The sequence below is a fragment of the Panulirus ornatus genome, chromosome 30, assembly GCF_036320965.1.
Source record: "Panulirus ornatus isolate Po-2019 chromosome 30, ASM3632096v1, whole genome shotgun sequence".
Classification (NCBI taxonomy): domain Eukaryota; kingdom Metazoa; phylum Arthropoda; class Malacostraca; order Decapoda; family Palinuridae; genus Panulirus; species Panulirus ornatus.
Window position 1 is genome coordinate 19,247,463 of NC_092253.1, and position 27,500 is coordinate 19,274,962.

Genomic DNA, 27,500 nt, shown 5'->3' on the forward strand with positions numbered 1-27,500 from the left:
TTCTCTACCATTATATAACTTCTCAGATTTCAGTATGTTGTCTGATTTCTCGAACGAGTCTTAAACGTTTGACTACAACCGTAAAACCTAGATGTTTAGGGACAACACTATGTGCTCCTAGATATCAGCCATGTGCCACACACTTCCTATACTGAGACGTAACGAGACATTTTGTAAGGTTGACTGTATGGCTGCCATCCACCAGTTCCGTGATGTAACATGATGAGAAAACATACAAAACACAATAATCCTCTTGTCAAGCTACAAAGAGCGAAGCTATAATCTCATTTTTTTTCTTCTGTGTAGATGATTAACTTCACATAATGTGCAGTTTGCTAATACTGACTTACTGTACAGGTGACTAACATTTACATAATGTGCAAATGATTAGCAGTGACATAATATCTGTCTCTCTTAACCTTATAGCAAGTGACTTTATGGTAGCATTATCTCCTCTTTTTTCTCTATTATCATCTCTCCTTCCTGTCCGAAGGTCAACCACTCCTGGTCTGAGGTCATCCCAGCAAAGGCCTTGGCTGGCATGACGAAGCCAGGAGGTCTCCTTCCACCGAATTTCATTCACTTTTCACCTCCTTAAATTAATCATTGAAATGATTCTATTCGTAATGTGAAGAATCTCTCACCCAAAGGAAATGTAAACGACATCTCCAGGCTCCCTACCTACAGATCTTCTGGTTCTCGAGAGGAAGTGTCTCTAGCAACTTCGGTGTTACCGTCTTTCCTTCTCTTTTACATTCGGGCGACACTCTGTAAGTGTCTCTCCTACTGATTGTGGCTATTTTCTCCTTCAGCTTCATCCAATATTTCTTCCATCCCCTGACGCACCTCTTACAAATCCTGTCTTCTTTTTTATATGTATTTCCGTACGGTGCAAAAACTACTTCGGACACAACAAGGAATATGGATCAGATGACACCATCGAGTTTACTCTTAACTCTTGATTTGGACAAAAATCCAAAAAGTTTTTCCTTCTTGGCAACACGTATCGCTACAGCCCATCCCAAAGGAAGGGTGGCCGTGCTACCCTTCTGAATATCTCTTGCTGTGACTTACACTGACCCCCAAAGGCATTAAATCTGTGCTCGCCTTACGTTACTCAGATTCGACTCTAAGAGGGACCACGACTATTCCACTGTGCCTGGTTTTAACATGTTAGGTGGAGACCCGTAGCAGACCAGGTCCAGCAGGAAAACCTGGCAGTGTGAAGATGATGGCCGGACCAACACACGCACGGAGAGAGGCTTGTGTCTGGAGATCTCAGGTCGACGTCAGCATAGCTGTCTTATCAACATTTTGCAAAGGCTGGAGAACCGGGAGAGGCCTCAGCACACCATCAACGATCACTGATGGAGGAGGAGGAGGAGGTGGCGAGTGTGGTGAACGATGATACAACTTTCACCTTAGGACTCTGCTTCCTGTACAGACTGTCAACTTGAGTTGCTGCACGAGACGCACACACACACAACGTGTGCAGCAATGGTTGTACATAAGGTGCGAGGAGGTAGATGCCCACACCAGATGTCTCTCAAGTAAAGCAGAGACGACGACAATATCAAGAAGGATAATACAGAAGAGATCATCCTGGTCTTTGCTACAAAGTTTTACGGAAAGGATCAGCCTAGTGTGGTAACAGGTACAGAATATGTTATCGTCATAAGCCTTCCCAACATGACAAAAACTGAAGGAAGGGAGAAAAGTTTGATGACATCCGTGAGACAAAACCTATGTAATAATGACCAGTGACACCAATCGACCAGTTAAGTAACCATCACAAACCCAAACAGGTGCAGGTGAAGGCGCTTCTCTCACTCCCTGTAGAAATTTCATCGTAAATTGACCATAATTTACGTCAATTTCATCGTAAATTGACCATTATTTACGTCAATTCAGACTGTACAGGAATGTCGACAACGCTAGAGACGGCAGGCAAGGAGGGAGGGAGACAGGCGCGCCAGGCACTAGTTTACTAGCGTACTGATAAGGACCCTCAAGACCTGTAGACACGACACACTAACTGAAAATGTTGGTCGCCCAATGACGCCATGGCACCTTCCAGCGTGACCACACTGCCCTACACCTGGCCACACTTCACACAATATATAAGCGAGTCAGATGAACTCCGTCCACGTCGCACTCCATCCTGCTAATGACCGACCTCTGAATCATATATGACTACTAAGAAGCGATAACAAACTTGCCCTTAATAATGACATTAGATGCCGACCTGTTGAGCTAGTGACCAGCTACCGCCACGCACACTCGTCATATGCGACCATCAACATCAAACTTTCCAATAAAATGAAAAACACAGGACGGACCGGCTCTTCCCAGAACACAAAAATGCCGGATATTTTCAAGAAGTCAAGAGGAACACGAGGCAGTATTTCCCGAGATCTGTAAACGAGACATTGACGCGTCTCCACCGGGTCCAGAGGTGGACTGCGCTGAGTATAAGGTTACATCAAGAAGACACACACGAGAAATGAAATACTATAACTTAAAAGACGCCACGACTGTGTGCTACAGAGGAGTGGCTACTAAAGAGTGCAGGAGAAAGCCACATACTTAACACCTGGCTAATGGTGTCCTCAAGCGAAGCCATGACGCGAGTGATCCACTACCAGTCGTCCAAAGCAGCCACGAGAGGATCATGCTTACACTAACTCGTACACTCCACGTCATGCAAAATGTAGTCAGGTCTTAAACCCGTCCACTGCAAACATGTCCACAATCCTGGCAGAGGCAGCCTTACTATTTTTGAAAAAAAAAAGTTAAATCCAGAGTAGATTGTACGGTTCAATGTAATTTCCGTCATAGCACTTTGCGACATTATCATAATAACACTACACCTGTATCATCATCACCTCCAGGATGAGAGAACTTTATGGCTCAGTCAGCACAAGTTGACACGACTCGCTGCGAAATCTCGTCCTTCTTGCCTGACCTGGTCTCGTCCTTCATGGCTGACCTGGTCTCGTCCTTCATGGCTGACCTGGTCTCGTCCTTCATGGCTGACCTGGTCTCGTCCTTCTTGCCTGACCTGGTCTCGTCCTTCATGGCTGACCTGGTCTCGTCCTTCATGGCTGACCTGGTCTCGTCCTTCATACCTGACCTGGTCTCGTCCTTCATGCCTGACCTGGTCTCGTCCTTCATGGCTGACCTGGTCTCGTCCTTCATGCCTGACCTGGTCTCGTACTTCATGCCTGACCTGGTCTCGTCCTTCATGGCTGACCTGGTCTCGTCCTTCATGGCTGACCTGGTCTCGTCCTTCATACCTGACCTGGTCTCGTCCTTCATACCTGACCTGGTCTCGTCCTTCATACCTGACCTGGTCTCGTCCTTCATGCCTGACCTGGTCTCGTCCTTCATGCCTGACCTGGTCTCGTCCTTCATACTTCACCTGGTCTCGTCCTTCATGCCTGACCTGGTCTCGTCCTTCATACCTGACCTGGTCTCGTCCTTCATACCTGACCTGGTCTCGTCCTTCATACCTGACCTGGTCTCGTCTTTCATACCTGACCTGGTCTCGTCCTTCATGCCTGACCTGGTCTCGTCCTTCATGCCTGACCTGGTCTCGTCCTTCATACTTCACCTGGTCTCGTCCTTCATGCCTGACCTGGTCTCGTCCTTCATGCCTGACCTGGTCTCGTCCTTCATACCTGACCTGGTCTCGTCCTTCATACCTGACCTGGTCTCGTCTTTCATACCTGACCTGGTCTCGTCCTTCATGCCTGACCTGGTCTCGTCCTTCATGCCTGACCTAGTCTTGTCCTTCATGCCTGACCTGGTCTCGTCCTTCATACCTGACCTGGTCTCGTCCTTCATACCTGACCTGGCGAGTTCAGCTGCAACTAGTCAGTGAAGCGCACGCTACCAACATGGTCTCACACACGACAGGAGGAGATGAGCAACATCCACGCAAGTGACTGACGTGGAGGAGATGCAACACGGCAGATCAGGGTCCCGGATGTTGACTCAGGACGACATGAGCGCAATGAAAGACTCACACCATCATGTACTACTGCCACCGCTGGACACATTACTGACCGACTCTTATGACATCTTCAGTGAGAAGAACGATATCAGTGGCGTCCCTGGGGCACAATGTAAGCCCCACGTCGCTACATGATGACGAGTAAGTACCATTATAAATGTGTCGCCTGTAAATGTCTGTATGGTATGCAGATGTGTCATCAGGACAAGCCATCTGTAACAAACTAAGTCAACATGAACTCTGCCGACGCATATTACAACGGCTGTTGAGCGAGACACCAGTAAAATGTTGGCTGTTCAGTGTCGTCAAGGAGGAAGTCTACCCGACAGCTTAGACGGTTCACCATCACTCATACGAACGAGAATACTAGGAAGGATCATCATCAGCCCGGACGCCTCCACATACACCAACGTCTGCTGGAAGCGTCCACATACACCAACGTCTGCTGGAAGCGGGTAGGACTTCACATCTCCAGTCCTGTACCATTAGAATTCCAACTAACCCAAGACACATCTATGTCAGGGATCACTTCACAATCTCCCGCCAGGGCTTCGAGCCTCGACCTCCACTAATAAACCAAGAAACTGGATTCAATCACAAGCAGCCAGATCTACCATGACTACAGCTAACGTTATGCACAAAACCCAACAAAAACAAACATTATCAGCCCGTCTCTACGTGGACTAGATAACCACACAAAACAGACAACAAATATGTGGCACAAGTTTCACAAGGTCTATGGACCACATGACGCAAGCTTAAGAAATGTTTACGACCGGACTGTAAGTCATAGCCTGACCGAGCAAGGCCGTCCGCTGGAGCAGCTGACGGCCACAACTGGCTGACGAAATGATGCAGAGGGTCCGTCCTGGACGCATCTGCAACAATAGCTGGAAGATCAACACGTACGAGGTACAAGGTGGTAAACATGTTCTGTATGCATGTTGCACGATGTTCCTTTAACATACGTCATTGACTAGAATTAAATAATACTGATGTTGATGACGCACGATACCATCAATATCATAACATCTCACAACACTTGACAACAATCATTCCTCACGGCGTCCACTAGTGTCGTGGTTCCTGGAACCATTTAACATTAGCACCTCGAGGGTACATCCAAGGACATCATCTCAGTGTGTCATGGGTCGGCCGGAGGTCTGCGGCTCGAGACACTGTGGGGCTGAAGACCTCGACCCAGCAGGCAGGCCTGCCAGCGGCCTTCGAGAGCGCCGTCAGGAAGCGGAAGGAACAACGACAAACAAATTCTCATGATCGTTAATTCAAGACCTCAGTGTTGACACCTTCATGCTCATCACTGCCGAAGTCAACTTGGTGTGTGTGTGTGTGTGTGTGTGTGTGTGTGTGTGTGTGTGAGAAGACGATTCAGTGTTAACAGGTGTTCATAATCATATCAATGGCTTTGAGGACGTGTATGCGAGCAAGTATCCACCAATCGACCAGCCTGGGTCACCAGCAGTACTGGGGACAAACTCGTATGTTTGAGTTGTAGTTTAGACAAGATCAAGTCCAAGAATTACATGATTCAAGTGTACACATGTGCGCACGTACGTACGCATACTGAGGATGCTTCAGGGAATAATTCATGATCATACATATACCTCTCCTAACACATACACGAGAGAGAGAGAGAGAGAGAGAGAGAGAGAGAGAGAGAGAGAGAATCACTTTTCTATCTACTGATTAAAAAGACACACATCACGGGCACTGGTGCTCACATCAAGTGTGACCAGTTGTCAGGAAGCGTCAGCAGTTCTTGACATGATAACGAGAGTTGGGAAGTCATGTCGAAGGAAAGAAGGTGAAGACTAACTTGAGCCAGCTTCCAGCTGCTATCATCTGTGGGAGGCGGTGATGGTAGCCAGCTGGGTGCGTCTGGCCAGGTCACAGGAAGAGCCGTCTGGCCTTCAGCAGAGAAGCCACAGTGACAAGTGTACGTGTAGGAGACAGAAATACTCTCATGTTGTGTCAACACTAACACCTGACACGGGAAGTTATGACTGACTACCTTGAACTGTATTGTGTCAGGAGAGATGGTACATGGCGAGCCTCCCCAGGTGTCTGGCAGGGAGCTCTCATCCAGCACAGTTGCGGCGGCTGCTAAGGGAAAACATACAAGATCTCAAGATTTTCTTTTTTTTTTTTAAAGTACAATTTACCTTCATCTGTGGGGGAGTTTCCATGAAGGGTTACCTTCATCTGTGGGGGAGTTTCCATGAAGGGTTACCTTCATCTGTGGGGGAGTTTCCATGAAGGGTTACCTTCATCTGTGGGGGAGTTTCCATGAAGGGTTACCTTCATCTGTGGGGGAGTTTCCATGAAGGGTTAAAGGTCACCATCCCACCAAGTGTAATGACGATTGGTCAAAGGATCTAACATCGAATTTTTGAACTAAAATCAGACAAATTAAAGTTTGAGAGAAATAACAAGAAACTGGATCCTGGAACCATTAAATTTTATAGGATTACGTCTATCACAGTGGCAGATGATGCCAGGGTCCGAAATGAGATTAGTCGAGGTAAAAGAGGAGGTAAAACTGGTGATAAAGGTCGGTGTTTACTGTAGAAATGTGCAGAGATGAGTCCTGAGGGTACGAGTGAAGAGCTATTGTTCAAAGTGGCAATGACGACGAAATGGAACAGAAGCAAAGACCAGATCCACCAAGATCACGGTTGTTGCCAGGAGGAGTCGCTCCCTCGACCATTACAGTAGTGCAGAAGGGGAAGCCATCAGAGAGGTTTCAGGAATCAAAGACTTGCGTCGCACAACACCAACACTACTGAAACATTCACAACCTTGATGTGTGACGCCGTCAGCGTCTCTAAATGTTTAAGTCAAACAGGAAAGTCAACATTTGAACTAACCTTAGGAGGACTATACTGGTCACCACACACTGAGAAGAGATTCGAAGTGCCTCAGGAGGTGAGTTGCTTCGGGAATTTTGAAAATAAGTCAAGAGTTGGAAAGCGACAGAGGAATGAAAGAGATCTGCCAAATCTGAGATACGCTAAGTTAGTGCACGTGTCTCAAGAGGAAGAACACAGCTGGTCGTGCGACGAGTCAGATCAACTAACAAAGCCAGACGCATCCTCGAAGGGGGGGGGGGGCTAACCGATGCCGAACACAAGATGAGGAGGAGACGGAGAGAGAGAGTCAGTCCTGGGGTACTGGGGGAGGGGAGGAGGGGAGGGGGATGGAAGGGAGGTAACTTTGAAACTGGAGCGTCAGAATAAGACAACATATAACCCAGTACTGTGGCTTAACCTGGAGAGACTTGTTCAGTATCATGAGGAGAGGAAGGATTGAGAGGTTACTTACATTAGTAGCCACTTCGTCATTCTAGGCCAAAGATTAGATGCACCTCCATCTGGTAGGAGAGAGGAAGGCCAAGGCAAACGTAAGATGTATAGGCACATGTGCCACTCCCCAAGACATCAACGTTTGTGACACGCCCAGGAAGAGGAGAGAACTCATGCACGATACGACCTGTCCTGGTCCGTACGACCTGTACTGGTCCGTACGACCTGTTCTGGTCCGTACGACCTGTTCTGGTCTGTACAGCGATCAAGCCCTTGACAAGACAGACACTGTTCTAAGTACAGGATGGCCTCCGTCGTTCCTCCAACACATAAGATCGTTCATCATGCAGAATCACAAGTCATCCTTACAATACTAGAATAAGATACCTCACCAACTAGTGCATCGATCCCTTCCCTGCAGCGCCACACTCAGCAGTGCACATGTGGGGGAGGCCAGGACGGGGCGTCACAGCAGGACAACATTTCACTAGTGTGATCTGACCCCAGACATGATGATGCTGTGCGCCAGCGGCTAATACGGTTAAGGATGAACAAATGTTCGGGTCGTGATGAGTGGGACCACGAGCAGTATGGCAGAGACAGCCGTCATTAGAAGAGGAACTTAGGCTCTGGTAGATGTTAGGTTACCAGCGACAACTTTTGGTGGTAGTGGAAGAATGCAACACAGAATTAACTCACTCGCTGAAGGAAAAGGAAACAGAAGGCGCCAGATAAGTCTTGTGCCAGTTGCTAAACACAAACTTCAGCTCCATCCACCATGAGATACGTTTGTTTACAAAACAGGAGGTGCAAGGCGTCTGGTTTACCTGCTCGAGTCCCAAGGAATCACATGCAGTTAACACCGAAGTTTGTTCGCCTTTTTTCGCGCCTGTCTGAGAACCCAGACATTTCCTTCCCCTTGGAAGCACACCTTGATGCAGCTCATCCCTAAGAAAGGAGACCGTTCATATCATCTCTGCCTCGTCTACCTTTACCAGTGAGGTACACAAACACCTGCAGAGACCCCAATTTCCACAGTGTATTTCTCTTACCTATTACCTTCTCTCTCGAGATGGCATTACTTGGGGAACTTCTTGACCCAGCCATGTCGGTCATATATATATATATATATATATATATATATATATATATATATATATATATATATATATATAGCGCTCCCGCCTGTTGCACAGGGGTCCCGGGTTCAATCCTGGCTGTTGGAGGTTCGTATGTTCTATGAAGGTGCGCGTTCATATGTACTTTATTCACGTGTGTGTGTATATATATATATATATATATATATATATATATATATATATATATATATATATATATATATATATATATATATGCTGTCAATGGATTGAACCAGGGACTGTGAAGCGTCTGGGGTAAACCATGGAAAGTTTTGTAGGGCCTGGATGTGGAAAGGGAGCTGTGGTTTCGGTACATTACACATAACAGCTAGAGACTGAGTGTGAACGAATGTGGCCTTTGTTGTCTCTTCCTAGAGCTACCTAGCGGGGAGGGATGCTATTTCATGTGTGGCGGGGTGGCGACGGAAATGGATGAAGGCAGCAAGCATGAATATGAAAGTATGTATATATGTATATGTCTGTGTATGTATATGTATGTATACGGTGAAATGTATGGGTATGTATCTGTGCGTGTGTGGGCGTTTGTGTATACATACGTATGTGGGTGGGTTGGGCCATTCTTTCGTCTGTTTCCTTGAACTACCTCGCTAACGTGGGAGACGGCGATTATGCATAAATATAAATAAACATAGAAATAAATATATATACATTTTTTTCTTTCTTACATATCCGCCTTATCCCGTGTTAGCGAAGTAGCATTAAGAACAGAGGAGTGAGCCTTAGAAGGTATATCCTCACTTGGCCCATCTCTCCGTTCCTTCTTTTGGGAAATTTTAAACGACAGGGGAGGACTCCCAGACACCCGCTCCCTCCCCTTTTAGTCGCCTTCTACGACACACAGAGAGTACGTGGGAAGTATATATATATCCCCATCCTAGCGCAGGTACCCATCTATCAACCAGATGAACAGCTGGGTTAGCTATGGGCCCACTGCCACTCCTATTATTTGATCCGAGGCGGACCCGTGCGTGAGTCGTGGTCATCAACGCCAACCACTGCACTTTGAAGAAGGCTGGAGGATGAAGCCCAGTGCACGATGTACGTAGTGTGGAGGATGAAGCCCAGTGCATGATGCACGTAGTGTGGAGGATGAAGCCCAGTGCATGATGCACGTAGTGTGGAGGATGAAGCCCAGTGCATGATGCACGTAGTGTGGAGGATGAAGCCCAGTGCACGATGCACGTAGTGTGGAGGATGAAGCCCAGTGCACGATGCACGTAGTGTGGAGGATGAAGCCCAGTGCACGATGCACGTAGTGTGGAGGATGAAGTCCAGTGGACGATGCACGTAGTGTGGAGGATGAAGCCCAGTGCACGATGCACGTAGTGTGGAGGATGAAGCCCAGTGCACGATGCACGTAGTGTGGAGGATGAAGCCCAGTGCACGATGCACGTAGTGTGGAGGATGAAGCCCAGTGCACGATGCACGTAGTGTGGAGGATGAAGCCCAGTGGACGATGCACGTAGTGTGGAGGATGAAGCCCAGTGCATGATGCACGTAGTGTGGAGGAGGAGACGATGATTATGTAGAGTGGGTGTTTAGTGTCCCAGTGTATCTCGGAGGATCACATACTACTGTTCATGAGTAGCTCTTGTATCTCTAACATGATTCCCACTTTTTGTTAGCATAACCCTCCTTATATATATATTATATATATATATATATATATATATATATATATATATATATGGAAAGAAGTACATCGCTATGATTTTATACGTGAAGGTAATCTTGCTCAGGACGACGAAGCCACACCGACCTTGACGGTCCCCCCCCCTCCTCCCCCCACTGGTGCGCACACTCGTCTTAAAGACTGATGACGTCACCTGTACCAAGCTGGGGGGGTGTGAGAGGTCGCCACGTCACTTCCCACTCTGCTACTGCACTTACTTTCTACGGTTCCTTTCGTAGTGTGAAAAAAAAAAACATTAACGAATCAGACACCTGCATGAAACAAGTTCGTTACGTGTGTGGTGAAGCCGAGTCCACATGGCCAGACATGAAGCTGACCTTGACCTTCCATGAGGGCAAGTTCCACCGTCAGCAGTGATGACATCACGTACCCAGTACACCCACAGCAGCTGCAGTCCTTGCCTCACTCCTCCTCACAATCTAATTTCATCTCGTACTCATTTTATCCTCTCTACTTTGTCTTCAAGATAACAATAATAATCTATAAACGTTTCTCTCACTATATAATAAGTTTCAAAGCATAACACTATATGCATAACACTGAGGATTGCTTGACCTTAAGACGACCTGACTCAACATAAGGTCAATATGGTCTCTGCCGGAGCAGCACATCAACATTGCTACTGTTCACCAAGTGTTGCCAGAAGCTACAATAATGGGGGAAGCTGGTGAGATCTTCGTGTGACATTACGTGTGGCACAGAAACTCAAGCAGATGGAACTGTAAATCAATTTCTCAAGAAAGAAATTGGTCTTGATTGGTTAGTCATGATTTTCAGTGTGTGTGTGTGTGTGTGTGTGTGTGTGTGTGTGTGTGTGTTCATTGTTGACACAGATTCCAGTGTTCGAAGTTCAACTTTAGAACTTTAGAACCTCTGGAAGTAATTCTAAAATCCTATTTAACAAGTGGATGATCTTTGATTGTCTCTGATTTTCCAAACAGCTGAAAAACGAATCCCTTAAGAGAGAGTTAGTGCGTGAGCTTAGTAACACCAGACAGGGGACCTGGAGAGTGAGTTCAGATGGAGAGAATCTGGACGAAGCAGAGTGGTACGTACACACACCTGAGAGAAGACACGGCAGCGAACGGAAGGTCAAGCGAGCGCAGTGAGGTGTGTCTGGAGGTCAGTGTCGATGACAGTGAAGCTGGACATGTTGCATGATGTGTTACGGACGGACGTACGGATCAGATGGGAGAAGAGACGTTGATGGAGATAATATACGTGTAAGAAGTGGAAGAGACGAGGAGAAAACAGAGGCCGAGTTGAAGATGGATGAATGGAGTGGAAATGGTCGTGTCGTTAGGGGCCTGAACATGCAGGAGGATGTAAGGTGTACACAGGACAGAATAAATTGGAGCGATGTGGTATACAGGGGGGCAAAGTGATGTCAATGCACTGAACTAAGACATAAAGTGGTCGGGGGAAACGTCGGAAAGGTCTTTGTGGCTGGTTGTGGAGAGGGAACTTTCGGTGCATCTCACCTGACACCTAGTGATCGAATAAGTCCATATCATATATATATATATATATATATATATATATATATATATATATATATATATATACATATATACAGCTGAGGTGAGAGCAAAGGACGTAAGGGAAGTGGGGGAGGAATGGGATGGATTTAGGGAAGCAGTGATGGCTTGCGCAAAAGATGCCTGTGGCATGAGAAAGGTGGGAGGTGGGCAGATTAGAAAGGGTAGTGTGTGGTGGGTGTGAAGAAGTAAGATTGCTAGTGAAAGAGAAGAGAGAGGGATTTGGACGATTTTTGCAGGGTAACAGTGCAAATGACTGGGAGATGTATAAAAGAAAGAGGCAGGAGGACAAGAGAAAGGTGCAAGAGGAGAAAAAGAAGGCAATGAGAGAATATCGTTAAATTTTAGGGAGGATAAAAAGGTAAAAGGTAAAGGTAAATAAAGGGCGTAAGACAAGAAAACAAATGGGAACATCGGTGAAGGGGGCTAATGGAGAGATAATAACAAGTAGTGGTGATGTGAGAAAGAGATGGAGTGAGTATTTTGAAGGTTTGTTGAATGTGTTTGATGATGGAGTGGCAGATATAGGGTGTTTTGGTCGAGGTGGTGTGCAAGGTGAGAGGGTCAGGGAGAATGGTCTGGTAAACAGAGAGAAGGTAGTGAAAGCTTTGCGGAAGATGAAAGCCAGCAAGGAAGCGGGTTTGGATGGCATTGCAGTGGAATTCATTAAAAGAGGGAGTGACTGTGTTGTTGACTGGTCGGTGAGGATATTCAATGTATGTATGGTTCATGTTGAAGTGTCTGAGGATTGGCGGAATGCGTGCATAGTACCACTGTACAAAAGCAAAGGGGATAAACGTGAGTGTTCAAATTACAGAGGTATAAGTTTGTTGAGTATTCCTGGTAAATCATATGGGAGGGTATTGAATGAGAGGGTAAAGGCATGTACAGAGCATCAGATTGGGGAAGAGCAGTGTGGTTCCAGAAGTGATAGAGGATGTGTGGATCAGGTGTTTGCTTTGAAGAATGTACGTGAGAAATACTTAGAAAAACAAATGGATTTGTATGTAGCATTTATGGATCTAGAGAAAGCATATGATAGAATTGATAGAGATGCTCTATGGAAGATATTAAGAGTATATGGTTTGGGAGGCAAGTTGCTAGAAGCAGTGAAATTTTTTATCGAGGATGGAAGGCATGTGTACGAGTAGGAAGAGAGGAAAGTAATTGGTTCCCAGTGAATGTCAGTTTGCGGGAGGGGTGCGTGATGTCTCCATGGTTATTTAATTTGTTTATGGATGGGGTTGTTAGGGAGGTGAATGCAAGAGTTTAGGAGAGGGGGCAAGTATGCAGTCTGTTGAGGATGAGAGGGCTTGGGAAGCGAGTCAGTTGTTGTTCGCTGATGATACACCACTGGTGGCTGATTCGGGTGAAAACTACAGAAGCTGGTGACTGAGTTTGATAAAGTATGTGAAAGAAAAAAGCTGGGAGTTCAGTAGGTTTAAAGGACAAGTCAATTGGGAGGTAAGTTTGAATGGAGAAAAACTGGAGGAAGTGAAGAGTTTCAGATATCTGGGAGTGGATTTAGCAGTGGATGGAACCATGGAAGCGGAAGTGAGTCACTGGGTGGGGGAGGGGGCGAAGGTTCTGGGAGCGTTGAAGAATGTGTGGAAGGTGAGAAAGTTATCTCGGAGCAAAAATGGGTATGTTTGAAGGAATAGTGGTTCCAACAATGTTGTATGGTTGCGAGGCGTGGGCTATGGATAAAGTTGTGCGCAGGAGGATGGATGTGCTGGAAATGAGATGTTTGAGGACAATGTGTGGTGTGAGGTGGTTTGATCGAGTAAGTAACGTAAGGGTAAGAGAGATGTGTAGAAATAAAAAGAGCGTGGTTGAGAGAGCAGAAGAGGGTGTTTTGAAATGGTTTGGGCACATGGAGAGAATGAGTGAGGAAAGATTGACCAAGAGGATATATGTGTCGGAGGTGGAGGGAACGAGAAGAGGGAGACCAAATTGGAGGTGGAAAGATGGAGTGAAAAAGATTTTGTGTGATCGGGGCCTGAACATGCAGGAGGGTGAAAGGAGGGCAAGGAATAAAGTGAATTGGAGCGATGTGGTATACCGGGGTTGACGTGCTGTCAGTGGATTGAATCAAGGCATGTGAAGCGTCTGGGGTAAACCATGGAAAGCTGTGTAGGTATGTATATTTGCGTGTGTGGACGTATGTATATACATGTGTATGGGGGTGGGTTGGGCCATTTCTTTCGTCTGTTTCCTTGCGCTACCTCGCAAACGCGGGAGACAGCGACAAAGCAAAAAAAAAAAAAAAAATATATATATGTATATATGTATATATATATATATATATATATATATATATATATATATATATATACATATATATATATAGACAGATAGATAGACACAGACAATGCCCAGAAACAGTTCACCATGGGCCGCCGAGGATTTGAACCCTGGACCTCGGCAAGGTAGGCGGCCAGTGAGCCGCCTGCGTGGTATGAGGGCCCACCACGGTAGGAGGTCCCCCGTGATTCCTGCACAGGAAAGCTTTGCTCCGTCATTGATGGAAGATTAAGTCACCAGATTACGGTCCCGGATGCGGGAAGGCACACGGGTTAACTGTCCCCAGAACAAGATTCAACATAAAAAAAAAAAAATGAACTTATTAACACTTGCCCTTCGTTGCAATGGTCGTTCACTTACTCCTTCTTAAGGAATTACTTAGATTTTTGCTTCTGGCAGCTGGCTGCTAATGTGCTCCCACCGTTAACATGGACATATAATCCTCGGCAAGCTCCAGTGTCACATGATTAGCGTGTGGCCGCTGGCTAGTCAAGGCGGGTCATTCTGATCTTGTTTACATTTCCACACCTCGAGACTGTGCAACTCTGTCCCTCGTGTCTTCCTTAGTAACCTTGACCTGATAGGTTTAAAAATGCTGATTGTCCACATCCTCTAAAATTCTTAAGATATTTTCCTCATTCTCCCTTTCATTAGCTTCACATTTCAACGTCCGGCCTTGATGTAAACATAAATCAGTCCCGACTTCGTCTGCAGTTGAGCAACGAATACCAACAACGATCATGATCACGTTGTCCACTGCAACTTGGTTCCTCGTCAGGTAAATCATTACAAATCTGTCAACCAAGTGTAGCCTAGCTAGACTTCCCGGAGTCTAGCTATCTACACAGAGAAGCCTTAATGTCCAATCAAATGTTCATTAATGGTCTCGTACTTAAACCTAAAATGTCATATGATATACTTTGTTTATCTGGTTTCGTACTTAAACCTAAAATGTCACATGATATACTTTGTTTATCTCTTATTTATAAAAGATTTTCCCCGAAGGCGAGCCATCGAATCGCACAGTCAGGATCACCTCTGTACTGTTTGCACACGTCATCTACAACATGAAGTATGTCGTGGTTAGCAGGTCCCGGGTTAGCTGGAAATTCACGGACGTTGTCAGGTAAACATACAGACGATGTGAACGATTATCTAGCTCCAGTGTACCGCAACATTCAGAAATTCATTTTGCCGACATACTGGACGACAAAACGAAGCCCAGAGAGTACAACAGCAATGGCATATTTCTTTTTTTTACCCTGGCATTATCCGTTTGGTTGGTTAGCTATATATTCAGGGACGTTGGGGAGATACGCTACAGTAAGTGGCTTGATACGGTTGGCACTGAGGTGCTATGCCTGGGAAGCCAACCTTGTGCATATATTTGCGACTCCAAAGATTGCTGGATTTTCTCCAGAGTGTCATACCATTACAACGTTTGGCGAGTCTGGTTGTGAATCATCACAAGTAACAACGTTCAGCCATCTTTACATACACGGCCACAGAAAAGGAAAATCTGAAATAACTGACTGGTATACCATGTACATTCCAGCTTACAATGTAAGGTCATGATCGCCACGTATAAAATGTTTACGACCAAATAAGCAATAGTCTATACGTACTGGTTTACGTGCAATGAGTTTGTGTACAGAGAGAAAACCAATTACCAAATGTCTTAACTATTGTTCATCAGGAACCGTAACAAGAAACGTCACCTGTAAAGGAGCGAGACAAACTGAAATCACACATGACGCGCACTTATTGCTGTCTACTCGCCAGAAACATTTGTTCCTTGCTGTGGTTCCTCCTGTATAAATAGACAGTTTCATTCACCAACATGCGCGAGGTCGCTCTACACCATCGAGTGATATCAATGAGTAACAGTAATGAGGTACATAATTAACTTCATATATTTAAATACCCTTACAAACCACACTATATCCAGAGGTTTGTTTTGCTTCAAAAAGACGCAGTTCGAACGTAGATGAATCATCATCCAACGCAAGATTTCGAGGCAAAAAGTAAGAGTATCCGTACCATCATGATATCCTATGAGCAGTATGACGAAGCAGAGACAGTCACAAACAACGTTCACCTACGCTGGTCTATCTGCTCATTTGCGTCGCTCAGGAGGGCTCAGTCTTCCTCGGAAACGTTGAAATGTGTTGTTGTTCTGCCGTGACCTTGATCATTCGCCTCAACCACATATACCCAGGAACTTCTTGGATGTGTAACATTCTCAGGGTTTGCTGTCACCACCAGTCATGATCTTCTTTATCTTATCCTAATGTGTTTGCGCTGCAGTAAAATATGCTAACCTATCCTGCCTTTCTGTTATTACCTGCTTTTATTTCTGACTACTTTGATGACTAACTTGAGCGCCACGCTCGCCATCTTCATTGCCCTTCAATCAGGTGGCTTGTTTGTCACTCACGTATATGCCGTTAACCTAACTCAAACCATGTGTGCCGCTCACTGCGCTTACATACGCAAGAAGCTAAGTAATATAAGCCGCTAAGCTATGTAAGCTTGTTAAGCTAAATATGAGAAGATGGGTAGCCTTGCCTCTTTGTCTAGGTACTTAAAGGCCATTTTTCTTGCATTAGTTGTCAGCAAAGCATTCTAGCATTCATGCCAACAGAAATGAATAACTACAAATATGTAATTAAAAAGAATTCATGATTACAAATAATCATTCTCTCGTAAATAATTATTGGACTTTGGTGGCAGAGGTGTGTGTGTGTGTAGGGCGTCGTTATGCTCAACATGATAACACAGTAGTTGACTCGGCGCTGACAGTAGAAGCTGCCGCCGCTACACCACCAAACACTTACATTGTTTTGTTTAGGTTGTTGGTTGGCACCGCACTAGATACGCGAAGGGAAACCATGACATATATAAACCAAGGACACCGTGGAGAACACAGACGAATGTTTCATCAGAAACAGGATGATGTATGTAAACAAAACTAACAATTAAGATAGTAAAGAGCAGTAATCATTACCAATGAGAACCATACAACGTAAATATCCTAATGAGTCAAACAACTTTAAAAAGGTTAAAAACATAAATATTTACCTAACTACAATGTTAATTTGCACTTAACGAAAACAGATATTACAGAACAAGTTGCACTAACAACTTTTACAGAGTGCCATACGGCTGCCATATAAATTACTTACCCGATATCTAGTTTGCTACGTTGACAAGTGGATAGGTAGATTTAGTGTCCTGATAAAATAGATAAGAGTCACTTTCAAATATATATAAAACTTTCTTTAATTAAGTACATAATCAGTGCAGCACAAGTTATATTACTGTGGATCACTGAAGGAGCAAATACACCACCACTTGCACCATCCACAACACACGCGTACTAACACGGGACTGGTGACGATCTTGCTCGCTCTCTGGCTCAGGCTGAGGTTGCCGGGAAATGGAGCTCAAAATGGGGTGTCTGGCAACCCAACCAGGGTGCCACTTTCAACCTAGTTACATGATTTAAGAATTTGGGTACGAATTAGCCTTATTAAGGTGCATGGAGACGTGTACTTTACATCAGTCTGCTGACAATATTGTTCAAGAACTAGAAAAACGGCTGAAAATAAGCCGAAACGGCTATCAAAGTGGTAGGCTAGAAACGTACCCAAATGTTATATAACAGCGGATAGTTCAAACAAGCAAACGAACTTTACGTAATGTAAAAAAAAAAAAAATATTGATATTTACTTGCATGATATTGTAATGAAGAAGAAAAAGAGAATAAGAGAGAGCCACCAGCTTGCTGATGTAGGCTGGGGAGAGCGAAGCAAGCAAACATGTACACAAGAGACGGGAGGAAGATCCAACGCAGGAAATGCAGTAAAGGAGGATTTGGGTAAATGACGGGAAGAATTTAACTGATAAAAAATAGAAAGTGAAAGATAAGGACACAGAAACGAACGGTACAGATAACAGATGTACCAGTTCAGAGGTAGACTGTGGTTTTCCTGCAGAATTATTGCAATTATTTTATGTGCGTTCCTCCAGTCTCTTGCACGCCCTCAAACTGCTATTGTGCCGGCAGGTGGTAGTTAGTGCGGACGTCCTGCAGGTGAGTAACTGTGAAAGTGGACGACGCGTCGTGGTGGTGGGGTGAGTGTGTGGACGTCGTGGTGGTGGGTGACTGTGAATGCGGACGTCGTGATGGAGGGTGACTGTGTGAACGTCGTGATGGTGAGTGACTGTGTGGACGTCGTGGTGGTGGGTAACTGTGTGGACGTCGTGGTGGTGGGTGACTGTGTGGACGTCGTGGTGGTGGGTAATTGTGAATGCGGACGTCGTGATGGTGGGTGACTGTGCGGACGTCGTGATGGTGGGTGACTGTGAATGCGGACGTCGTGATGGTGGGTGACTGTGAATGCGGACGTCGTGATGGAGGGTGACTGTGTGAACGTCGTGATGGTGAGTGACTGTGTGGACGTCGTGGTGGTGGGTGACTGTGTGGACGTCGTGGTGGTGGGTGACTGTGTGAACGTCGTGGTGGTGGGTGACTGTGTGGACGTCGTGGTGGTGGGTGACTGTGTGGACGTCGTGATGGTGAGTGACTGTGTGAACGTCGTGGTGGTGGGTGACTGAGTGGACGTTGTGGTGGTGGGTGACTGTGTGGACGTCGTGATGGTGGGTGACTGTGTGGACGTCGTGGTGGTGGGGAATACCCATTTGTTGAACTTAAATTCTCTATTGGCAGTCACGTTCTTCTTGCTCTTGCCTGACCTTGTCCCACGAGAGAACAACTCAATTGCTGAGGAAAACGCTTCCTCACGTCCCTCCGTACTCTTGTCTTGCCTAACATCCAGTCCTCTTACCCTGGACTCTTCTCATGTAGGAAAACTATTATGTGCTAACGTCTTCATTTCTTTTTAGAAATTCAGATGCAGTGATCAAGTCTGCATTTACTCTTTTCTAATGCGGGTTGCATGGGACTTCTCTCTTTATAATTGATGCCTTTCAGGTCTGGTAACACTGTTCCCGCAGTCCTTTGGACCCTCTCCAGCAACTCCACTTGTTTCCTCAATAGAGGAGACTAGTCTGGTGCAGCATAGTCAGGCTAAGTCAAATATATGACATAGATACCCTTCTTAACATCACACAGTACGTAAATGTAATGCTGTTTTCACAGTGACCACATTATAACTTGCTTCCCTGGTGATCCTTCTCATATGATGCTCTGGTGACAAGTTCAGCTGGAGGTATTGATTGAGAGGGTGAAGGCATATACAGAGCATCAGATTGGGGAAGAGCATTGTGGTTTCAGAAATGGTAGAGGATGTGTGGATCAGGTGTTTGCTTTGAAGAATGTATGTGAGAATTAGTAAGAAAAACAAATGGATTTGTCTGTAGCATTTATGGATATGGAGAAGGCATATGATAGAGTGGGTATAGATGCTCTGTGGAAGGTATTAAAAATATATGGTGTGGGAGGTAAGTTGCTAGAAGCAGTGGAAAGTTTTTATCGAGGATGTAAGGCATGTGTACGAGTAGGAAGAGAGGAAAGTGATTGGTTTCAAGTAAAAGAGAGGGGCAAGTATACATTCTGTTGTGGATGAGAGGGCTTGGGAAGCGAGTCAGTTGTTGTTCGCTGATGATACAGCGCTGGTGGCTGATTCGGGTGAAAACTGCAGAAGCTGGTGACTGAGTTTGGTAAAGTGTGTGAAAGAAGAAAGCTTGGAGTAGATTTGAATAAGAGCAAATTTTATTAGGTACAGTAGGGTTGTTTGACAAGTCAATTGGGAGGTAAGTTTGACTGGAGAAAAACTGGAGGAAGTGAAGTATTTTAGATATCTGGGAGTGGATCTGGCAGCGGATGGAACCATGGAAGCGGAAGTGAGTCACAGGGTTGGGGAGGGGGCAAAGGTTCTGGGAGCGTTGAAGAATGTGAGGAAGGCGAGAACATTATCTCGGAAAGCAAAAATGGGTATGTTTGAAGGAATAGTGGTTCCAACAATGTTATATGGTTACGAGGCGTGGGCTATAGATAGGGTTGTGCGGAGGAGTGTGGATGTGTTGGAAATGAGATGTCTGAGGACAATATGTGGTGTGAGGTGGTTTGATCGAGTAAGTAATGAAAGGGTAAGAGAGATGTGTGGTAATAAAAAGAGTGTGGTTGAGAGAGCAGAAGAGGGTGTGTTGAAATGGTTTGGTTACATTAAGAGAATGAGTGAGGAAAGATTGACCAAGAGGATATATGTGTCAGAGGTGGAGGGAACCCTATTTATAGCCCATGCCTCACAACCATATATGGGTGGATGAACAGCTGGGTTGACTGTGGACCGGCTGCCACAACCAGGGTTTGTACCTATGCACTCGAGCCTGGGCGGCCCGTGAATGCGTCACGGTCACAGCGGTAAACGCTGCTCCGCTTGTTTCATGATTTAAGCAGAATTAACGAATATAGTCAGATCTGAATCTACTTCGTCTGCCCGATCATCTATGTGCTCGAGGAACAGCAGCGGCCCCAGCACTGAGCCCGTAAGATCCCAGTTGTCCAAGTTGCGAAGGATCCCTAGAATGTGTTCTCTGTTCCTCCGAATTCGGTGGCTGTTACTCCCCCTGAGTAACCGCCCACTGACGTCAGCTTGGACGTTAAGCTTCACCAGGTCTCCTGAGGAGGACGGTATCACAGGCCTTCTCGTAGTCCAGGACTATACGATCCACCTAACCATTTCTTCTTTTATGAGTTGCTCACGAGTTCATAAAACTCAAGAAGGTTCGTTAATCGCGCTCTTTTCCCTCAGAAACTATTGTTATCTCGCTCTCGGGTGGTCAACGCCAGACATGTACTCCTTTGACTGCTTCGCGATTATCTTTCCAGCATGTTGCGTGTTAAGGTAGTTAAGGGTACTAGATCATAATTCATGAGTACATGGTATGGTGGTTAGGGATACTGGCCTATAATTGAAGGCTATATCTCTGTTACCTTTTTATGAACACTGGCGTAACACTGGCTCCCTTCCACACCCCTGGAACATTCCTTTCGCTGAGGCACATTTCACTGATCCTGACCATGGGTTCGGTACGGGTCGAGGCCCTTCACGAGCCTCATCATATCCATGGGCTTGACCGAAAACATCTCAGGTGTGTTCCCTTCCCTCGGCTGGTGCCCCCGGCTCCGCGAGTGTCAACACACACTACAACTTTATATTCAGTTCCTCACACATGCCCTGAGGTGACGCGTCCACTGTTGGTGTTGAGGGTTGAGAGTGCACAAGGACCTCGCGGAGGTATGTGACTGAATGATAGGGTCGCAGTATGCACGTAGCGACGTTGTGTTAGTCGGTGACAAGTGTAATGTTTGCGTCTATGTTGGTGACTCAGACGAGCACGGTGTGGTGGTCAGTGATTGCACAACACCTATCGCTAAGTGACTATAATATAGACGTCGTGAGGGTAAGTTACTGTGAGTGGACGTCATGGTAGTGGGTGAGACTGTGGGTGTAGACGTTGTGGTGGTGGTTGACTTTTATCACAGAAGTTAGAGTTATCCCACCACAAACTGACGTCATTCACAGAAAGATTCGTTACATCTTCGATCATCTTCATGACTCAAGATGCTGAAAAGTCATGAAAAAAAGATGTTTTGAACGCTTCCCGCCCAGTCCTATGCCGCTGATCGTAAAAACAGCTGTTGGAAACTTAAGTTCTAGCCACAAGTTCGAAATTCAAGATGACAGACAAAATGGTCGCCAAGAAGGTAACACTATTTAGCGGGTCCTGCTGGCGCGGCAGATACCGACTCAATGCACAAAGTTGGGTTGCCAGGGTAGTGGTTATCAGTAACAATACTCGTCCATACCTGTAACATAAGCTTTTTCTTCATTTCTATTATACTCAATTTCTTGAAGAATTTATCATGTAGATGTGAGGGTGGTGGAGACCTGTCATGTTCACTCACGGCAGAAGAGTAATCACTTTCGTATCACATTCCAAATGTTCGAGATTTTGTCGTGTCGCACGAAGGAGAGAGGGTAAGCCAACCAAACAGCCGCCAGGGACACGATAGGTATGGCTGTTGAAGAGGCTGTGATGGCAACTTTGATGAGGTTCAGTGTGTTATGCAGCCATGACACCTGCAGCAGCTCTGGTGAACTTCGCAACGTGAATGCAAGACCTCCAAGGCTGCCTAGAATCGAGAACTTCGTGGATTGAAGATTGAACAACAACAGCAGAAGGATCGGTGAAGGTCAGCTTCCTTAATCCAGTGGAAGAGGAACCAGCCACATACAGGACGAGGACGCTAAGGTTGTCAACGAAGGACAGAACGTGACCAAGGTGGAAGGCCATGTCCCATGAAGACTCGTAGATGCACATGGAACAAGATGACAGGTGGAACACCAGTGCTCCCCGTCCCTCTGTCGCTAGCTATGATGGTCGGTTCTCTACACGCAAGCAACAAGATGGCTCTGGTAAACCTTGTAGACAGAAAGATACCGAAGAGAAGCAAAGCAGTAAGATGACAGAGCGTTTTCGAAGGCGATCATTGAGGGTCGTCTCTGGTTGTGGCTCTTGGGGTAACCTTCTGATGTAGGCGACCTCACCGACGATCTCATCAGCAGGACATACCACCGCATCGACCTCGTCTCTCAATACGTGTCTGGCTCGACGAAAAGTTCAAAATGAAATTGACGGACTGGAACCTGCTGTCCAGTGAGACGAAGCATGGGGGACACCATGCGTCTTTGCGAGAGAGATGGAACAACAGTGTCCAGGTCCTGCCAGGGAATACGTCGGACTCAGCAGGATTCCTTCCTCAGATCACCAGCCAAGGTATCTCGCACAGTGAAGTGGTGGTGACAGGAGAGTTTCTCGAGGATACGAAGGCACGGTCGACATATCGACTGACGTGACGCTTCTGAAAGCGGCACAGGAAGAATCCGAGGCGAGAATTGCGCCACATGTGGTACAAAGATCCTGTACCACATGTGGTGCACAGATCCTGTACCACATGTGGTGCACAGATCTTGTACCACATGTGGTGCACAGATCTTGTACCACATGTGGTGCACAGATCTTGTACCACATGTGGTGCACAGATCTTGTACCACATGTGGTGCACAGATCTTATACCACATGTGGTGCACAGATCTTATACCACATGTGGTGCACAGATCTTATACCACATGTGGAGCACAAATCTTGTACCGCGGTAGTCGTATTGGTCAGGGACACTCATGATGGTCCATCACTAGAACAACATGCAGTACAACAAGCTGTGGAGGATGGATGACTCCAGCATGATAGTGGTGGAAAGTCATGACCATCACGTCATCCAGCGTTCTCCTTCATCTGAAGCTTCGGCGTCACCGTTGGCCTTCCCTCCAGACTCTGGCTGTGATGCGGAGTCGTACATGTTTGAGGACACACGAGGCAAGCGACGTGAAGCGCAGTCACAGAGAACCCAGCATTAATGGAACGACTGAACAGGCGGTCCCTTGATTCAGAAGACTATATGATGTTCCTCCGCCAGGTACACAACGCTCACATTAATCCACTTCACGACGGCTCTTCGTCAGACAGTCTGTCATCCACCAATGAGAGATGCATTGTTGCTGCACATTAAGCATGCTCGTATCAGGTGGCTGTATGGGAACAAGCCTGCCGGATCTGCTGCAACAACAACATACGGTTGTCAGGACGAGACCAGCGATCCACCTCAGCTGGTACCAGCGAGGACAACAATACACCTGAGCCGAAAAGAATGTTTGGATGTTGTGTTTTGCAACTGTCAGAAAAAGAAATGTGCAAAATCTCGTTTGTGCAGATGACGGAAAGCAAACACTGAGTGTTGTTGTTCTCTGTGCTGGTACCATGATCATGGCACCCGCATGAACATGAAATGATCAATAAATGACCCATAATACAGCATCCACTACGTTAAACGCAGATATAACAAAACTGCAAACCATAGAAATAGAACCTCGGAACAATCATTGGCTGCTAAGTAACCACAAACACTTAACATATACACAGTGACACACACACACACACACACACACACACACACACACACACACACGAATGACCGGACATGCACTAGACAACCGCCCTCTTGACATGTCTTCAACACCATCCCGCCTCACACTCCCATCTGATACCACCCTCCGCATCCTTGCTGTCTCTGCTCAGGTCATCACCCTCGCCTACAACGGTACAAACACGGATTCCAGAGTTCCACACACCCTTCCTGCCCACGACGTGACCATCACAACGAAGACACTCACACGTAACACACCTCACCTGATCCACGCTCCTCCACTAGAAAGTATATATATATATATATTGGAAAGGATCACAATATTGCGCGTGATCAAGATATTCCTATGAGTGTCTCCCCTGATGATGTGATCATTACACGAAAGTGCACTTGGGAACTTTTCGTGTTTTATTTTTCCCGTGGACTCATAGGAATATATATATACATATATATATATATATATATATATATATATATATATATATATATATATATATATATATATATATATATATATATATATATGTATATGTTCTTTTTTTTCATACATATTCGCCATTTCCCGCGTTAGCGAGGTGGCGTTAAGAACACAGGACTGAGCCTTAGAGGTAATATCCTCACTTGGCCCCTTCTCTGTTCCACTCCTTTGGAGTGAGAAGATGTTTGACGAGACTGTACTGCTGATAATAAAGCTTGGCCAAAGGCGACTTTTTCCTCCGCGGACGATGTCATCACTTGACCACCGAGCGACGACATACACCCCAGTGTCTGCTATCTACAGCTCCAGGCCCCGCACCTGTAGGGTGAAACAGGCCGCCCACACCCTGGTCACGAGGACGCTGCACATTAACTCACGTGCATCTCGGTTATGTCTGTATATAAGAATACGTCGCGTGTCACATGCAAGTCACTGTCAACAACCAAGACATCACCGAGATGACCGAGACTTGATCTGCGGCGTCCTTGTGACCACGGCTAGCGAGCACCCCGAGAGCGCTCAGTGGTCAACCTTGCGCACTTCTCTACTGACTTTCCCCCAGTACAGCTTGACGGGTCGGGATGCCTCAAGTTGTGCTGTCTGCATAGCGGAGGTTATCTTGGCGGGGGGGTGGAGCCCTACATCTCATCTTCTGCTACATCTACCTCTCCCTCAGTCATAATTTGATGGCTCCAGCTCTAATGCAGAGTGTAATGGGCCATGAGACTTTCCCCTTCCACTGAAACCCACACTGCTTTCGTATAGCTCCGAAAAAACGGCAACAGCTCCGTACAGGTCAGTACCTGGTGCGAGACTGTGGTCGGAACAGCTACGACTGCACATTGCCCTGCGCAATGTCACTGCGAATGTAGTTATGGCTACCGCCGCTAGGAATCACCACATAGCTGTTCCAGGCTAGGAACCACCACAAAGCTGTTCTTGGTAGAGTCAAGCGCACCTTCCTACAGGCCATGTTCCTTAACCAGTTTACTTCTGCCGATGAATATTTTTGGTCCTTAACCAAAACTCTCTCATAACTTGTGTAACTCAACATTTCCTCCTCCCTTCCAGCCTCATTAATCTTCAACTCTCCAACTTATAAATCCATTTTTTTTTTCTTGCCTTACTCTCCTCAACTTTGGATAATTCACCTTTTAATACTTCGCCTCATCTCCTCCCACTGAACCTCTGCCGTCTCCTGTATCCTCTTTATGCAGAGTCTTCCAAGCAACTCTCCCATCTCCAGATGAACAAGGCGTATGGCTCAGACGGCAAACCCCCAAAAGTCCTGAGGGCATGTGTTTTTGAGCCAGCTTGCCTGTTTCCCCTCTGGTGCAATCCATCCCAAAGAAAGGCGACCCCTTCTGACCCTTCCAACTAGCGTCTTATTTCTGTTTGCTTCAGTCTTAGAAATCCTCCTGAATTCTAACTTTCTAAAACATTTAGAATTCCATTTCCTTCTTTGTGATCACCCGTTTGGATGTCGCATTAGTAGGTCTACTGTTTGATGTTCTGTGTTGTGAGACTCAACCATGATCCTTCTCTCCCAGGGATGTGGAGAAAATGTTGTCGTAGCCCGCGACATGTCCAGAGCAATTGACAGAGAGGTGTCATAAATCTCTGCTTTCTAAACTCCCTTCCTCTGATTTTCTGCTCGTCTGTTCCCAAATGCACATTTTCCTCTCCGGTCATTCCATTGCAGTAGTCGTTGATGGATCGACTTCCTCCTGCTATCCCATCAACCGTGGTGTTCCTCGGGGTTTTGGCTTGTCACCTACCCTCTTTCTTCTCTCAGTCAATGATCTCTCATCTCCTTCTAACCCTGTTCACTCCTAAGCTGAAGATTCCACTTTACACACTTCACTCCTCTTGATCTGTACGGCTCGACGTTGCTTCTGATCTCTCTGTTCTACAGGTATCATATTGGCCCACTGTTCTCCTGAGCAGTGTTGACATGTCCCCGCCCTCCAGGCACAAGTGTTCTACTAACAGACACAAATAGAATGATAAGTTTCATCATAGCCACGTCCATGGAGTAACACTTCACCTCAAGTTACAGTTGGGGAACCAGAAAGTAAGAGTGTTTTGGCCCCACTGTTGTCCTTCGTGTATGTCAATAACTTGCCGGATGGACCGGACTCATATTGAAGGTTGGGCTGATGTGGTCTCTCTTTCCTTACATTTTGCTTAACTCTGGAACTCTTGTCCTTCTTTATATACGTAAGCAATTCACCAGTTTAAGAACTCTGGTTATTCTTCTCCTCTTCGTTGTATTTCCTTTGCCATTCTTTTTATACTTTATTCCGGGTCTGGCCTCTGTGACAGCTTCTCCTGACGGTAACCTTCGACGTGAGAGAAAACATATAAAGGAAATCCACGACCGACCATGGTGGTCGGTCGTGGCACACGAGGCATCACTGAACTTCTGGTAACCCTAAACACAACAACATCCCTTCACATAACGAGGCTTGGGCAGCCAGCACGAGGCGGCTACATACGCCAAAGAGAGAGAGAGAGAGAGAGAGAGAGAGAGAGAGAGAGAGAGAGAGAGAGAGAGAGAGAGAGAGACAGAGAGAGAGAGAGAGATTCCTTACTACCTGATCAGTGGTCTCTGAAGATGAGTGGCCCAGATCAAGGGAGAGGAAGGACCATGGCTTCCTCAACTCACTTTATATGATAACTGGATGGAATTTTTTCTCTCGGGTTTCAGGATCGTCTTGATGGAGGTCGTGCAGGGTCAAAGGCTAACCACCGCGATGGACAACATGATTATAACCCCACCCCCAGCGATGCCCCCCCCCCCCCACACACACACACTCTCTATATACGCCGACCAACCCACCTCCCCCTAGGTTACCACACCACCACCATCACTACATCCACCCTGACCACCACCACCACCACATCCACCCTGACCACCACCACCACCACTACATCCACCCTCACCACCACCACCACTACATCCACCCTCACC

The 27,500-nt window shown here is 46.2% G+C and overlaps 1 protein-coding gene across 2 annotated transcripts in view; it reads right to left on the reverse strand.

Annotated features, from left to right (window-relative positions):
- LOC139758438 (uncharacterized) overlaps window positions 1–17,446 on the reverse strand; it is a 167,964-nt gene extending 150,518 nt beyond the window's left edge. For both annotated transcript variants that reach the window (XM_071679850.1, XM_071679844.1), the window contains exon 1: window positions 17,219–17,446. The gene's annotated coding sequence lies outside the window, so the exon portion shown is untranslated. The remainder of the gene's footprint in view (window positions 1–17,218) is intronic.
- Between the last annotated feature and the right edge of the window lie 10,054 nt (window positions 17,447–27,500).